Here is a 12,460-nt window from a genome sequence, read left to right on the forward strand (position 1 = left end):
GCAGCTGCATACCCCACCCCCCTCTTTACTGGTGTACCCCCTTGCAATACCACCTTTACTTATTTATGTCCCCTCTTCAAAACATTTCTCTTTGATTCATAGCTTTCCGTGTGTCTCCATCACAGATATGAATCTTATTACAGGCAGTCAGCTCTACATACAATACTGGAAACGGCACATTTTACAGGGGACTCTTTCAAATTCGTACTCGTACACATTTGCAATTTAAAAAAATGACACTGACATGACTGACATGTTCCAATCATTTTCAAAACCTACTCTGTCTTGTCAACGCCAACAAGAAATACAAGTTAGGGCGGGAGTTAAGTTTGAATTTTGAACCTTCCCGCTCAGAAGAGAGAGGGATGAACAACTTGCAGACGTGTTATGGCCATTTGGGAATGGAAAGAATGTTGAGAGTGGCAGGTCAAGCTGGCGGAGTGAGTCATATAAAGGATGTCTGTTTTTCTGAACAGTGATCGGACTTATTCCACGTCCCACACCGTGTCCAATTTTCTTCACAAAAGCTGTAGTTTGTTTCAGTCTTGTGATTTCAATAGAGAAGTATGGCTTTCGAGTGACGTTAAGCAGACAGTCCTGCCAACTGCTGCTGGCTCTTACTGTTTTTTTCTTTCTGACCACAACGAGTCATGGAAAAAAAAGCCAGATTGCCACTTTGACACAGGCTTGACGATGGTTGCTCACATCCTGCTTTGAGATATGTGGTTGTCCCTGGGTCCTCCCTCTTGGCCAGACAAGCAGCAGCTGAGAAAGCTGACTTCATTGTAAACCTGTTTCTACCATGCCAGAAATCTGCTCATCACTCCCTTGGGCTTTTTGTGCTTCTCAGTAGAGGGATACATTTTCAGCTTTCTGCCTTTACTTCTCCCCGCTGTCTCTCTTCCTGTGGCCTTGTCTCAAGTGGCTGTTATTGCAGAGAGGAAGAAGATCTACTGGCTTAGATTTCCAATACATTTCTCTGGCAAGCAGACCATGTTCTCTCAAGAAGACTCTGAAGCTCCAAATAGAAGAGTGGAATTTGTTTCACAGATATCAATCGCAGCAAATGTGAAAAAGCTTTAAAAGGATCTGAATTTTGTGCCAGCTTCAACTGTGACATTTGACATTTCCTCCACATTCTACGTTTGTGGTTAAATTTAATTGACAACTAAAGCTGTCAAAAAATTATTAATTCAAATTGTGAGTCTGCACTACAATAGAAATAGAGGAAATGACATAAAATGGGCCTGGTCTTGCTGGTTCTTGTGGTAGAAAACCATCTATACTATTCAGTATATGTTAGTTGAACTCTCATTCTGAATCTTACTGTGAGATTTTTATTTTCTCTTTTGTGTATCTCATAATGGGATCATCCATCTGCATGGTCAATTGTTTGCTGAAAGCTATAGCAGAGGTTGCGTCGTTCTGGCTATAGATCACCGGTCAGATGGTGACCTTTGAAAGACTATAGCTTTACGTTCCTTCTATTACTGCCTCCCAATGCCTTTAGCCAGCCTCTATGAGCGAAGACGAGATTTTATCTCAAGAGAAACACAGACACATTCCTCTTAACTTCCTCTTAATTGTCTGTTGGAGAACAGCAGGAAGTGGGAAGCAAACACACAAGATGACAACAGGATTTGAAATTGAAGCTAATCTCAATCCCAACTATAATTCATGAATTCACAACTAAAAATTAAACTGTACTTGTGAAAGGACAAATGCCATTAATGGTGTCGGTGCTTTGTGATGTTTTGAAGGTGACAGCTGTTCTAAAACTGGCCTTAGTACTAATATTTACACTGATGGCAGCATGTTTGGAAGTCCTGTCTCTTCTTTAGGTCTTACATGGACTAGAATAGACTGTCTAGGAGATTTATAGAGTCGCTCAACTTGGGATTCTCCTCAGTGACTATAAATGTCCACTCTCACTTGAACAAATATATGATACAAAAGAAAAATGTTCAGATTTATGTGTATTTATTTCAATGCTCAGATGCCAGTCTTTTGTCTCATTTTAGATCAGAAATCATCCTGACAGTGGACAAATGTTCATTGCCATGCAGCCAATCCTCACATTCTCATCTGTTCTGGGATAGGGCACCAATGTTCACACCCACACATTCACACTTCTCTTGAGGCAGGAGGATGGAGGAATTCTGTGCACTCACTGTTGCTTAGTAACAGCTCAGCTCTCTGCTTTAATTTGAGTGGCCATGCCGCTTCCTCAGCAGGTGCTGCTTTTGAGCGTGTGCATGTGTGACTGCTAGAAGAGTAGATGCATAAAACTAGAAGTAAAACATAAATCATTGGGTGTTATCATTGGGTGTTCATATGCTGTCCGATGTTAATTATCATATTTATATGTATATCTTATGCACTAGCATAACCTCCATTGGCTCTTCTCACTCACTTCTAAGTGCATTATTATTCCCCCGTCCTTTTTTTTTTTTCTGATGCTGGCGCCTCTCTCACTAGGGATTCAACAGAAATGTATGTAGACTTCCTCTGATTCTTATCCTTCCTCTCTCCTTTTTTCGGAGGGAGGAGGTAAAAAACTCGACAGTCACCATTTTCTCAGAGCCCACTGGTTGGGTTCACAGTGACAAATGACTGACAAATATCCAGCTGCTGCTACATCATGAATGTGAGTCAGCTTGACCCCTGCTTCTATCCATTGCACAGTCAAACATTACTTTGTCCACTCTATCCACCAAAATTTCTGCTAAATGCAGATTCTATATATTATAATTATATATTAAAGTAATAATTTATTGTATTATAATAATTTAATATATACATATTTGATCTTGAGTTATTAATAATTTGTTTGTAATAACTGGCTCTAATGCATGTAGATCTAAAATAACAAAATGTGTCCATGTAATTATCCATGAAAAGATGAATTTGGCCCCATTATCTGTTTTGAGTGGAAGGGTTAATTTGCCACTGTATAACCCCGGCATTGAAAAGCGCCAACAACAAAAGACTCGCGTGTCTGTAGCAGCGTCCTCATATAGTAAATTACTGCAACACAGATTTATTATGTGGCTCTCGTCCAGGTTTTTTTTCCCCCTACAACCTCACAGTAGGCGAAATGTTTTTAAGCTAGTGTATGCTTAACTGTTGCTGTTGGTTGGATTTTATCAGTCATTCTTCAGTATTGACCTTTTTGCATTGAGAAATTATCTTTCAAGACATAATTGTGATGCAACTAAGAAGCATCCCCGCCACCACGTGCCAACCTCTAATGAACGTCCGACTGAGCTATGCAGACTTTTACCTGTTATCATACAAACTGAAGATTACAGTCCCAGTCACAAGGTAAAGTCACTAATGGTATTATACTGCTTAAGGGCATGAGGTGGTGTTCCCTCAGCTGTTATTAATATTCTTATCCTAAGCCACTCACAGGGGACATCATGTGGCACACCTTTAACTGTTAACACTGTAACTTTAGAAGCATGAGGTGGCTCCTGCATACGGTCCTGTTGTCCTGCCTGATGTTTGCCTCCACAAGGTGTGGAGGCCTCCTGTCACAGTGACACATTTGTTTGGATGATAGATTGTCAGTACCAGACACTGTTTTCATTTTTAGAGCATTTTATGACACCGTTATCATGATAACGATCATAGCATTATGTTTCATGTGCAGTCTTTCACGGAGTGATTAACCTTTAATTATTAAGAATATTTAGTCAGACATTCGAATTTTAGGGTTAAAAAACATTGTAAAATAAATAAAACCTAAAAAGAACATTGCCAAATTTCCTTGTAGACATACACACCTGTCAACACAATGTGCAATATATATTGAGGTCATTATTCTTAGATGAGTCAATATAGTAGTAATGGTGACAGGCATGTATGGATCTGTGGAAGACAGCCAAACCCAGTGACATCATCATCAAGAGTTTTAAATTGTATGTATTTTTCTGATACAGAGTTGTTGTTCTTGTGATTTTTGTAAATTAAACTGTAGAATAAAAGCCTAAAGGTCCTCATATCCTTGGCCCATTGCAGTTGGCGGTTGATCAGTCACACAGACCCTGTTCCTCCCATGTAGCCACAGCTGCGTTCTGCTTTGTGGAATTCAACCAGACAATCAAAACCCTAAATATTTTTAAGCTCAGTAAAACCTGGTCGCTCTGTGCTGGGCCCAATGAGCCTTTGTGTGTTTGAGCCCACTGGGGTTAGCAGGTCTTGGGCGTCACAGATGAAGAGAGAGTTGGATGCCAGCAGAACAGTGTATGACAAAGGAGAGTTCCATTGTGTCAACATTTGAAAGGATTGGTCACTTTTGTCCCTTTTAAAATGGCTGATTACTAAAGGATATATCCCAGTGTCCTTAAACAAAGATATCTGGTGTTACACTTCGTCCCTTCTCTGGTGAAATGAGTTGGATGCTGATTGGACGTCAGTAGAAAATACAGGGCAAAAAAACCTATATGGTTGCTTGTATGAAGAGTTGTAAATCAAGTGTGGCTCGCATATATTATTAATAATTGCACCATCATCTGCTTGCTTCTTCTTCTTCTTTTTTTTTTTTTTTTTACTTAAGCCAGTCTTGTAGCTGATATCGAACCACCCCAATATCTAATTTCAGAGACCACATCCTCCTGATGTCACTGAGATTTTCATTTACATCTGTGTGACCTATGATATGCTAAAAAAATTCTGCATTTTTTGGGGTGTTCTGATCATCCCTTTTATCCATTCTGCACCACAAGTCTGCAGTTAAGGGGTAATCTTTTCTAAATGGCACTAAATAAAGTCCCAAATCCCCTACGCTCTGGGCCTAAGAGGATGAATCCCAGCCGTTATGCACGGGGCTTACGGAGGCCTGGGAGTCTGCCAGGCCCTGGCCACATTCAGCAGCCTCACACCAGGGACAGGTAGGTGCATTAAGGGGAAATGCTGCATTAAGAATGACAAGCAGGTGCTGTGGGGCTCTGTTCTCTTTATGCTGGCCTAGTATCCTACTCCAGTAGCTGCCAAGCCTTACAGTCTGTTCTCTAAGTACTGCTACAGAACCTTCTATTCCACTCTTAAAAATCTCAGCCTTGCTAAGGATGTGAAAATGGTTGTCAATACCACCCACACAAACATTTTGAACATACATTTTCACAGCAAAATCCATTCAGACTGGTAAGTCAATCCAAAGAGTCATTCGACTAATGTAGCCTGTGTGTGTCACAGAAGGATGACCATATGGTAATGAAAGAATCATTCCCTTCAGTTTAGGTAAAATGGCCTGCTGCTAATCCTTAATGATTTTAAGAGCTTTTGTCTTTAACTCTGGTGAATAAAACGGCACCAGCAAGCATCTATAGCTTGATCCAAGGCCACATTTTCTCAAGAGGTCAGATCTCAGTAGTTGAATTGTCTGGGCTGCTTTGGAATGTTTTTGGGTTTAAGGCATAAAGAGTGAAGTGTTTGTGCAGTATATGACTTTACCATTGTGACTATTCACAGGGATATGCTGTGATTAAAGTGCATCTGTGTCACCCAGTCACACCGAGAGACACTGCCTTCTGGAAACAGAAAATCTAAGTGAAGTGATAAGGTGATTCAAACGGATGTGTCCGTAACAATGACCGGAGATTTCAATTTCATTTTTACTGCATTTAAAATCCCCAAATGAAATATCTACATATCTATTTATTTTTACAATAGATAGTTGAGTTTATACATGTTAAATATTCTAATAATGATTAGATTTGAGGTGCATTTGTTGATCAAAAGTAAGTTAATCATCAGATTTATTAGCAGTAAAACTGTCAAATATTTGCCAGCTCCAGAGTCTGAATTGTCATAATTTGCAGATTTATGTAAGTTATGAGAAAAAAACAGCCCCAAGTGGCATTTTCAATTTTTATTGAATATGTCACTTGGGGCACTGGAAGTAGTGATGAGCTTTTTTTTTTTTTTTAGGTCCATTTTTATTCACTAAATACTTCATTGATTCATTGTGAAAGTAATCCTCTGATTGATCGATAATGAAAATGCAGCCGTAGGCAAAATATTTATTTAAAAGAGAATTCAGAAGTGAATAAGGAAAGCTGTATTGCAACCCTAGTAGGGTCATAGCTCCACCAGTGTAATCCAATTACTGGAGACTGGTGCAGGCTAAAAGAAGAGGATGAAGTCATCGTAGTGGCTGCGTGCTTCTACTTTCTGCCTCCTACACTGCATAATGACTCCAAACTATCGTAAATCCGTCAACAAAGAAGCCTGTGTGACTGAGCTAGAATTCTCTAAGAAACAATATTCCCATGTCTCCTACATGTCCAGTTTTCTCTTTAAAGAAAGAACAATAGCATGTTCGGTTTGGAAGATCTGCTCCACGACAGTACAATTTTGCTGTATATTGTTTTTATTTTGTCTTTAGTTGATATTCTTCAAAAATGTGGTCAGGTTAGACCTAAAAACCACATCCAGTTTACTTCAGGTCACAGTAACCAGTTGAGAGCAGGGTCATTTATTTGTGCAGAAACACTGGTGTCTTATGTAAACAGATGAATCAGCTGGTAGGCATGTAGGTAGAACATTGCCCTGCTTGCATCATTCCTTCAATTGAGACTGTAGCTGAAGTCTGTGGGCTGCATCACATTGCCCACAAACTTTAGCTTCTCTGCCGCCGAATCTAAGCAACGTGTTGGAGACGGAAACACCAAACGTGGAATTCCTCGTCTGAAAGCTTGTGTGTGGTTTTGTGTTTTGTGATCGGGTGTACCATGACCATAACCATTCTGACAGTGTCAAAGCAGAGCTTCCTACGATTGAAATGAAATCAGTGCTCACCTGCCACTGCTCCCCCTACTCTGCATCCTGTTTACTAGTCAGAAGTCTGCCCTTTGAAAGCGGATGGGGAAATATGGCTCTTTATCAGACCGGATATCTATTAGTGGAGCAGAGGAAATGACCACATGAGGTTTCGTCACCTCTGTCACCTTGAACTTATCCTGGATCAACAAGGACTAGGTCTTAACAATACTATTTTGAAAATGAGAGGAAATGATTGTCTTGCCATGTCGAGAAATCCCAATTTATCTTTTGGTGACTCCGGCCATACACAAGTGCAGACAGCACGGTGGTTCATGTACACCATGACAAAGACTGTAATGCTACAACCACATAAATGCGCACGTGTAGAAAGATAAAAATAAAAAAAATAAAACGTGGTGGAACCACCATGAAAATATATAACAAAAAAAATGACTTAACCCAAAGAGTGTGTTTTGTTATCTACAAACACTTTGATTTCAGTTCAAATCAAGCAATAAAACTTCTGGTTAAAACATACTTGTCTGTGCTCCATCACGGTAATGCCGAAGTTATACTTTGTTTCTTTTTAACTCAAACCAAAGTGTTTGGGGATTATCGAGCATACAGCTGAATAAAGAAGGCATGATACCCGGTGATGCACAGAATTAATAAATAGATGCTTTTGGAAAGGGTAAGTGCTTTTTTGTTACCCAAGCTAATGTTTAGCCATCAGTCTCCATTAGCCTCAAGCTAAATATTTAGGTGGCTCATTCTTTCTAAATTCTGAAATCACAAAAAAAGAAATACAGCAGGGAAAAACTCATCTTTGTAAGCTCAAGATACCTATTTTGAGCACTTGAAAGTCAAAAAAACACTTCATACACAATCATCCCGCTGGACCAGAGCAAAAGAGTTAGCAAAGGCAGAGTGCTAATAATAGCAAAAGAGAATATTATACAAATTAGCCAGCATAAATAAATGGCATTAGGTACGTTGTTATCTGTTGCAACTGTTTTCATTTGAGAAAGACCAACATCTTCAATTATGTGGAATAAAATGCAGTGCATTTTCTTGTGGATTTAATTTGAACTTCATGTTGAGACTTGTGCTGTAAATACGGCTGCACAGTGTTTTGTTGAAGAAAAACTGGCCCAATCAGAATATTATGGTCAGACTTGTAAATTGATTGATTTGTAAATTGCCAACAGAACATCTGTATTCTTTTGTGTACCGGCACCTGTGACACCGGCGTTTCCTTGAAAATTTCTTGGCATCACTAGGAAACAGACACAGGACTAGCAATATCCATGCCACAGAGAACCATTTGAACAAAAAATCTACCAGCAATCAGTAATAAACACACAAAGCTTTTTAATTAGGCCTTGAATAAGACACACTAATTTTTTCTTGAGACATGCTTTCCTATGCTTTGCGTTTTGACTTAGAGGGATTTTTCTAGTTAAGAGGACAATTGATACATATTTCTCACATATATTTGAAGCTAGAATGACTGTGATAGCCATTTGTAGGTCGCCCAAAGCTATCTGTAGAAATACAACTTCATCTGTGCATAAATCTTTGAGTGCATCTTGCCTCCACCCAAATACTCCTACAGCAGAGGAGAGTAATGTTGTGTTTGCAGTTCTTCTCCACAATTTTTCCTAGGGCCTTTTTCTAGTTTGGTCAAGTACATGAAGAGATCAGTGATTATTTGTTAACAGAGTGTTCTCAGATTTTATCATATTTTAGCATAGTCTTCTTTGGCTTTTCTGAAATTCTTTATTTTATACTCATCATGATTATCTTCTGACTAGCAGAGTCTTGCCTCATGCCTTTTCCCCTAAATTAATTAAACTAGACAGCGAATGCTAAAAAGGAACTCCTCGTTTTAACAAGGCATCTATTCAGACATTAGCAAACTCATGTCAAAGGGTTGCCCCTTTGCCCTGGGGGTTCTTTTAACATTAACACCACTGTGCAATCAGGGAACAGCGGTATGTCTATATTCTCTGCATACTCCATACCCACTCCCCACAGCTGCCCTCCTCTTCCATCCCCAGGCTCCTATTGTAAATGGGCTAGTGGGTCTGGGTTCCCTTATCACTGTGTGTCATACCCAAGACTCATGTCGCCCCGTGCTTTGAAACCCTCAGGCATTGTACACCGGGGGAGAGAGGGGGAAATTGTGAATTGAGAAATGGCTAAAAAGGAGGGGAGAATTGTCAAGCTGGGGGCCTTGGCTTTGCTGCAACAACAACCTTAGAGGTTGGGGTTGGAAAAACTGAAGAGAGGAGGGGTTTTAATTGGATGTGTGCCAGTCTCTCAGGGGTCCTTGAGAAACAGGGATAGCAGACAGAGAGAGAGAGGTTTGGAATGGGAGGGCCACCACTCAATACCGGGGTTTCCTGTGGGAACCAGCTTGATGGGAGAATAATAACGGCTCCTCCATCAGCCGGCTGGTGAATTTAAAGTGCTTGGACTTTAAATGTCTGTCTTACTTTTTTGTGCAAGCACAACATTTCTTATGAAAGAATGGTGGCCATTTAAGGGCAATTTTTAGAATTCACATTGTCTGTATACTTATCTTTAATCTTTTTCATTCCTGACTAGTCTGTCGTCAGAGAAAGGTTTAGTTCTGAATGTGTTAACTAAGTATAACTTTTTGTTTAATGCAAAACAAACCATTGACAATTATTTGTCAATGCGTGTACCGTGTTCCGCACGTGCGTGTGCGCGCACACACACACACAAATACACTGTCACATACAGGATTTAATTACAGCAAAGCAAGCAAGGAAGAATGTCATTAGTATCTTTCTGCATGCCAGTAAGGGCAGGACCTGCCCCAAGAGATCATCAAGAGATAGGAAAGAGGGATTTGAGGACAACACATAAATGGAATTGCGGCATTACTTCAGTTTTATGTCTGGAGTTGGGGAAAAATGAAGAGATGCATTCACATATATACATCATAATACATGACTCAAGCTTCTGCAGTCCCTTTCCCATTCTGTTGATGCTTCACCCTGATGGATTAGACATGCCTCAGTCCTAATGTAGAACCCTAGAATTATGAGCGAAATTGCATCAGGGTCTTGTACAGCATGAATCTAATAAATGAACATTGGTGAAGGTAACTGAAGGCTTCATAAGCCTTTGATTAGAAAACCCCAACCGAACAAATACACAATGATTGTAGATCCAGCATCTACTTTACCATCCCCCTTCATGCAAATCTGACCTTGGACCTTTAAAGAAAATGCAATCATGTGTGTGTTTGTGTGTGCCTGGTCCCAGATGCACCTGCAGCTGCTACCCTTCTTCGTCATTTAAGAGGCTGCTCAGCTGTGGAAGTCATGTAAAGGGTCGATGGGGGGAATGTCTGTTGGGAAATAGGGTGAAATACACACTAACTTAAGACTGAGTCCGTTTTACTACTCCACATTGCAAAAAAATTAAAAGCTCCCTCAGACCAGAATGCTCTTTGTAAAAGCAAATCTGTATTTGAAAAGACAATGTTTGTTTTAATGCTTGTTGCCAGAGCAAAAGGGAGGAGATCAAGCTGGTCTGTACTGATCCTATAAGCAGCCATCTGTGTTGATGGCACCCCCTTCCCTACTGACCGCCTCTCGTTCTGTCAGTGTAATTGGCATGGTAACCATAACGATGGCAGTTCCCCTGGGGTGTGGGCACGTGGAACTGGGAGATCTCATCCAGCCACCGAGAGTCAGGCAGAGGGGGGGTGCATGAGTATGGGCAGACACAGATAAGACTCTTTGCATTACAAATTTTGACTGGCCAGAACTGGTATGAACATTACAGTGATATGAACAATGATAAATAACACAAATGCTTGCTCAGATGCTGATAAGGTCTACATTATACTAGACCTATTGAGTCTCTACACTCCCTAGAGACACCAGCTTTTCCCTTCATTTGGCTACAGATTTAGCACCAGTACAATAAACACATCATGAACACAAATAAACAGATGCTTCCTTGTGGTTGATTCACTGCTAAGATTAATTACTGAAGACAAAAATCAAGTTGAAAGCCTTTTGATTTGTGTCTCCATTTGCAAAAGGCAGACCAGGCATTTTTTTTTTCATTGTGGCATAGAGGAGAGAAACAAAAACAGTAACCCAAGTCAAGACAAACCTTTCTCAGGAAACATTCAACCCCACATAAATCCGATTTTTGTGTGTAAATGCTGACAGTACCACATTTGGTTTGTTTTGAAGGTTTAGCTTCTATTATGGAAAATACCATTTTTTCTCATAATATTAGAGATTATGTATCATATCATCTGAAAACATCCCATTGATGGAGGGTAGATAAACTGTTCAAACTCAAGTTTGTTAGCTGACTGCCAGGGGCATAATGGTTGTTTTTACCCTGTAGTCGCATGGGAGACAGGCTTGAGCACCCACATTAAAGAGCCTTCAGGCTGACTCGCTGAAAGACTTGGTCGTACTCCTCTTGCAGGTGTTTCCCATTAGTAAGGTGATACATCTTCTCAAACCTCCTGTCTTTGTTGATGTATGGTGAATATAGATCAGTAGCATGTTTGAACACTCGTTCTGATCTAATCAAAGACTGACTTCACACAGAATCTTTAATGCTTACCTCAAATTAGTATCCTGTGGATGGAATAAAGTATGAAATTTAGTTTCCCCCAGCTAGATGTAATGAAATTCCTAACTAGTACTTAAATCATTACAGACTGATGTTATCAGCAAGAATATAGGTTGGAATTGCATATCTCTGAGCTTTTGCTGCCCAATTAACTTAATGTGGATTTTTTTAAAGGTTGAGCATGACTTTTTCAGTCAGGCATGAAAAGAGTCTCATGAGTCTGATTAGTTCCTTGCTTGTGTGTGTGCATACTTGTGTATGCCATCTTTCAGTAGCTTCTTTCCCCTCAGGTGTCTTTCTCTGTCCTTCCTTGCAACTTAGGTGATACGCAACCTGCCACAGCATTGTGGTTGTTTTTAGAAGGTTCAACCTTTCATGAGTTTAACACTCAGCAAATGGACTTGAGGGAAAAATAATTTTTTGCAAGGAAATGTATTGTAAAGTAACACGCGGGTTTCTTATATTCTTGGGTTGAAGCACTCTGTCTCTACTTGTTGACAACATACGCTGCACGCATTGAAGTTGGAACCCCTATGAGCCTTTGAACGCTCGCCCTTTCCCTCATGTATCACAGGCAAGCTTCTACACGGGCTGAGTACCAGGTGCTGCAGTGTTGTTGACTGCAGGGCACACTGGGAAAACTGCTAAATGTGTTTGTGTGTGTTGAGTGTGTGAATAATAGCCCAACAGTGCTTTGCAGTGAATCAATGTGGCGCTGTGCCAGGCAACAGCTAACGTCTTTGCCTCTTTAATTTGTGTTTGTACCACTTTCCCCTCTTTTGGACTCCTCATCCACTTTTGAATATCACTTTTTCTTCTGCACATCTTTAATTACTGCTTATGAAAGATCCAAAATTACAGTTGCTGGTAAAGGGAGACACAGTAAGTAAAGGGCAAACATGAGAATTCAAACCAATGGAGAGTTCATTGTAACCTCTGTGGATTGGTCGAGGGATGAAAGTAAATCTCTTGAAATTCCATGTTTCTGTCTGAAGTAATCATTAGCTTCTCTGTTAATCATTACTGCAAGTGTCACTGGCATTGACATAGCCTGCAC

The 12,460-nt window shown here is 40.2% G+C and overlaps 1 protein-coding gene across 4 annotated transcripts in view; it reads left to right on the forward strand.

Annotated features, from left to right (window-relative positions):
* LOC147255732 (protein bicaudal D homolog 2-like) overlaps nucleotides 1–12,460 on the forward strand; it is a 41,714-nt gene that overhangs the window by 801 nt on the left and 28,453 nt on the right. The gene's annotated exons all lie outside the window — the stretch shown is intronic.

This window comes from Aulostomus chinensis, chromosome 9 (assembly GCF_037954235.1).
Source record: "Aulostomus chinensis isolate RoL2024-O1b breed Wild chromosome 9, RoL_Achi_v1.0, whole genome shotgun sequence".
Classification (NCBI taxonomy): domain Eukaryota; kingdom Metazoa; phylum Chordata; class Actinopteri; order Syngnathiformes; family Aulostomidae; genus Aulostomus; species Aulostomus chinensis.